The following is a 5,581-nucleotide window of genomic DNA, read 5'->3' as shown; positions in this document are numbered from 1 at the left end:
CTATTTCAAAAATGATAAACAATTGAAAAATTTCAAAATTTCAAAAACATGTTCTTTCTTTGTAGTATAAAATTGTATATATTTGTTTGTTTGTCACTCTTATCACATGGGGACGACTACGCCACATTTCAAAAACATGTTCCTTCTTATATGTTAATGACAATGTGGCTACTTTTTGTTGATACGGTATGAACCTATGTGTTGTTAAGAGTTTTCATCTAGTTTATATGGCATATTACTTGATTGAAGCATATGCATTAGAGTTGTATATATCTTAGTTGCATCATGGCATGTAGTTGCATGTTAGGAAATTTTTGTGAAAGTGCCTATTTGGGAAGCTTGACAAGTGTATATAAGGCCCTTGTAGATAATTTTTCTCCTTGAGAATTTGATTGCTAGAATACGTTCAAGACACCCTAGGATGTGTCATACTAGTATCTTTCGTCTCATGGTTTAAGGCCTAGTCAAGGGTTTGCGTGTGTGTCACCTATCCAACCTTATGATGTGATATGGACTTAATCCACTTATCTAGGGGACCTTGATTGACTTGGTGGTTTGGCAACCCAAAAATACTTTTCATTAATAAGTTTGAAGTGCCCATTTCAAAAGTTTTGTGATGTGGAATCGTTTTAATTGCCAAGGAAACCTCAAATGTTTTGAATTGTTGAAATTGCCGAGAAATTTGATGGAGGCATACCACTTCAATGTGCTTTGGTGAGGGATCCATTTAATTGTGTCCCCACACGGTTGTGAATTTGACCGCCCAAAGACAAAATGACTATTACCCCAAGAGCTATTGTCTAGAGGTTAACCGGTTGCCTAATAAGTGATTGGCGAAAGCAAAGGACACTAGAAAATGAGGGACAAACCCCATCTTAAAGTTTTGAAATGTGAAATGTGGAAGTTGAAATGAGGCCAAATTTTGAATGTTAGTCAAATCCACTACTTTTGTTTTAAATTGACCTGAGCACTTCATTCCCAAAAACCTTTTTGTTGAGCTTGGGACGATCCTTGGCCTTTACACTTGAACATAATCCGAGATTTGTCATGTCATATGCCACTAACATTATAAGGATCATCCTTCTACCCCATCACATTGCCCTTGACGAAAGCATTTAGCAATTGTGGACGAAAGTAGCCTAGTTTAACACAACTTGGAGGTGACTTGTTTGTATCCTCTTGGACTTAGTAACTTGGAGAACTAATATCTATGATGTAATGTGTACCCTTAAATTGCTTCCCTTTTAGATGATTTCTGCCACTTAGATGAGGAAAGTGGCTATTCTTTTGTAGATGCATACTTTGATTTTTTTTTTGTGCATAATGTTTGGATGCATCGCCATTTTGGCAAGCCCCACCATGTCTTGCAAGAAGGCATCTTACCACATAGATGTCTTGTTGTGAGTTGACAGGGCAGAGTGAGACCCGCTAATTGTCTCACATCGGTTACGTTATAAATAAAGGTCGTAATTTTAGTCACCTCTTTACTCGGGACGAGCAAAGGTTCGATTTGGGGATATTTGATGTGACTCGTATTTACGCACATTTAGTTCCTTAACTAGCCATGTTCCTATTCTTTCTAGCATGCTTTAGGGTCGTTTCTTAGCTTTAGCTTCCTACTTTGCATATTCTATGAGGTTTTGTGCCCTTGGTAGGGGAGGAGCGCTAGCCTTGCTTATATGGAGCAAAACAGAGCTAAATTGATTGCATCTAACGACCAAGCAACAAGGAGGAGACCGATACTAAAGGCCTAAGTCGTTGATAGAAAAATAAATGGGCAATGATGAAGGACCCCCACGATCCATGAAGGATCCCCACGAGTTAGGAGACAACCAAATGAAGAAGAAGCAAAACTGCCCTTCAGGACGGGCGTCTCAACACTCAGGACGGGTGTCCTAATGAGGAGGACGTGCATCCCCAAGCTCAGCCCGAGCGTCCCCAAAGCAGGACGGGCGTCTTTCAATGCAGGATGAGCATCTATCAAGAGAAGGTCGTGCGTCCCATGCCAGGACTTGCAAGGCGTTGGACCTAATTTAAAGGGCATAATCGTCATTTAAGCCCTTAGTTAACCTAATACTTATACTTAGTATAAATACTCCCTTGTAATAGGAGATTAGCATCATGTCATTAGAGTAGATTAGACATCAATTAGCTTAATTACATTTTAATCCTTCCTTAATTATTGTTCAAGTATTCTTAGATCTAGTTGGGTAATTGAAGATTATTTGGGTTTATTGGAGAATTTACAACTCTTCATCATCAATCAAGTTTTCTTCTATTATTCTTTCCTTTCCATTTGCTCATCATAAGTTTGGTACAATTTCTTTACTCTTTGCTTAATCCTTGTTTATTACTTTACTCTTCCATTATGTTTATGCTTGTTAAGATGATTGACACCATTGTTAACATGGTTTCCATGATAATGAGTGAGTAGTTCCCTAACTAGGGTTAGTGGGGGACTAGGGGAGTTAATCATGGGGTAGATCTTTACTTAATAAGTTTATATGAATGCTTGCTTGTTGTAGTTTTAACTTATGCACATGTTATGCAACCTAGAATGATTTTCTTATCCTTTCAACAAGACTTGTAAGACATAAACCAACTCAAGGCTTGTTAGACCATACATATAGTTGAATAGGGAGAACTAAGTCGTTGTAGGTGTTGTAAAGTTGTGACCGAGTCGGCTCCGAGACCCAAAACTCCCTAGGAATTGTAATATATAAACTAACTCGATTCTATTACAACAATAAATTGCTTGCGTCTATGTAACTTATATATGTGATCTCATCATAATTCCCCTATGAACCCATGATACCCTAGGACCTTTAATCAATTTTTTACATCCCCATTTACTTACCTTGCTTTTCTTTCCATTTGCTTACATTTCTCTTGTTAAGTAGTTTAGATTACATTCTCAACTCAACCCAAATTGTGACACTAAGGCATAACTTCTTGCATTTGATAGCTTAATTTAATACCCGTCCCTTGGGATCCGACCTTTACTTACCGCTCTACTAAGAGTAGTTTGTCGAGATTATAAATATTGTTTGAGGGCATTGACGACAAGTTCCCATCAGTTTTGTTGAACATCTTGCATTATGTACTCACTCAAATGAAATGTGACCATGTATGGAAGTTGGATGAAATAATCGATGAGCGTAACGTGTTTTGGAGCAGTTGTTATGTGTCGTTGTGTGAAGACTATGTAAAATGTGGTGTGATTACATGTATTCTATAACAAGTTGATAGGATTCTTATATGATGTAGTTATTCATTTGGTACATGTTAATATGTAAAAATTAGATGAAAAAGAGTAATGTGTATAACATGTTTTGAAAGTGGTTATTACGTGTTGGTGTGTTAGGAGCACTAGCCCCGTCGTTTGGCATGTTAATATTGCATATATATTTCAATTTTACTAGTACTATAGTAGGGTGTGAATAGTAATAGTTGTTAGTAAAGTAGTCGCTAGTATAAGAATAGTAATTCTTAATCGGAAATTACAAACCATATAGAGGCACCCAACCGAGTGCGAGCTAGTACTCAGCCGAGTACCAGTCACTCGACCGAGTAAACCCTACCACTCGACCGAGTATACCATTTTGCATAAACTTCAACATTTTTGGAAGAGGGTCACTCGACCGAGTGGACGGGCACTCGACCGAGTGGACTCAGCACTCGACCGAGTGCCATTTTCTGGGTTGTGAATTTCACGAGATTTGTATTATTACCTTATCTCTTGTATTTCATCGTCATTTCTTATAACAAAATTACCGAAATCTTTTTAAAAAATTTCCCAAAGCTCCATTGTTGATGTTTGTTGCTTGGATTTAAGCTTTCTCCTCCATTTTATCCTCTTAATTCTTGCAAATCAAACAATGTGAGTGGTTTTCTCGTTGCTCTTATTTCTCCCAATTTGATTTTGTTTAAATCTACTTTATTTTCTTCAAGTCTTACCAATTAATTGCATGTTTTGTTTGATTCATGATATTAGTCACCTTTTTATAACATTTATGATATCAAGTATAAAATTCTTTATTGAATTTTGCCCAAAAGTTTTATGAACACGAAAATATGTATTCTCGAGTTAATAATTTGATTTGGTGTTTGTTGCTTGGTTAATTGTTTAACAAGGACTAAAGTATGGTTTTTATTGCTAACTCTTGTTATGCATTTGAAATTTGGTCCCGCAAATTTCGAAACTTTAATGTTCATGCGTAAGTTTTGATTTCGTGTTTAAAAACTTAGTTTAGTTGACTAATGAAGCTCAAGAATCTTGTCGCGCTTAAGTTTTAATATTCATTGTTAGTAACTACATGTATTACTTTGAATCAAAATATCATTATAAAATGTTGCCCAAAATCTTTTAAAATTTCATCTTAAAATGAATGATTTTGATTCTTGCACTCAGAACATGATCCAATTGTTTCTTGTTACTTAATACTTGTTGGTGTTGTATTATGTTGTGTTAAGCTAGCAGTTTACCTTATAAATCGCCTCAAGTTTTGACATTTATGTTAGTTATACAGACAAATCCGATTTTTATACTTCATCGTTTATCTAAATATGTAATGGAGCTTCAGATGTTGTTTAATGATGTTATGTGTGGTCTTCAAATTTGAAAATTTTGTTTTAAAGCTTTTCTTGATTTAATTTAGTAATAAGATTTCAATTTTTATTAATAATGCTACGTATTGTCTGAATCGAGAATTTTACCTTAAAATTTTGCCCAAAATTTTTTTTATATCATAGTGTATATGATTGAATTTCAAATTTCTATTTAAACTATAGTTTCTTTGTTTCATAGTGTTGAAATCTTTGTTAATAATGTGTTGTTTTGCTTATATGGGTTAATGCTTGATTACCGTGCGAGTTTCATGGTTTTGATGAGTAAAGACGTGTAGACGCACGTCGTTATGAATGAGAGAATGTGAAACGAGAATGAATCGACGAACCTATGAGGGTAAAGGGGCAAGTGCTAATAATGTGTGATGAGTGGTGTTGTACTTGAGAGTTATGAATGTGAAACATCTGTTTTATTGGGATTAATGTAAGTTGTCCCTTTGATGTGAATTTGAACCGTGTATGTAGGAAGGTGAATGAGCCATGTTTGGAAATTAGAGTAGAGGAAAGTGACTTTAGCTTACGTAAGGTGTCTTAAATTCAGTGAAATGATTGTGTCAGGAATTTTGTGGATAATGAGTGATGTGTGATCTAGGTCGAACTTTTGAACTTATGGATAGTGAACGAGGTTTGAGTTGCATGTTGAGGGATATTGTTATTGAGCATGACTTGAGAACTTTGGTTGATAAGTAATTGAGGCATATGATGATGGATTTTGTATTACCATATTTGGTTTTTGCGGTCATGAGAGTAAGAGTGTGACATGTAATGCTTGGGGATTCAATCATATTGTCGAGTTATTTGATCATTCGTGTTATAGAGTTTAACCGTTTAACTTAAGTGTGTATGCATGAAGTGTGAAAGTGGTTGTGTGGGACTCCGACCCAATGAGTGGTAGTATAGATGTTGTTTATAAAGTTGCCTCCTAATCGTTAGCTAAAGCGTCCATGGTATACAT

This window comes from Silene latifolia, chromosome 5, assembly GCF_048544455.1.
Source record: "Silene latifolia isolate original U9 population chromosome 5, ASM4854445v1, whole genome shotgun sequence".
In the NCBI taxonomy this organism is placed as follows: domain Eukaryota; kingdom Viridiplantae; phylum Streptophyta; class Magnoliopsida; order Caryophyllales; family Caryophyllaceae; genus Silene; species Silene latifolia.
This window is presented reverse-complemented; position numbering follows the sequence as displayed.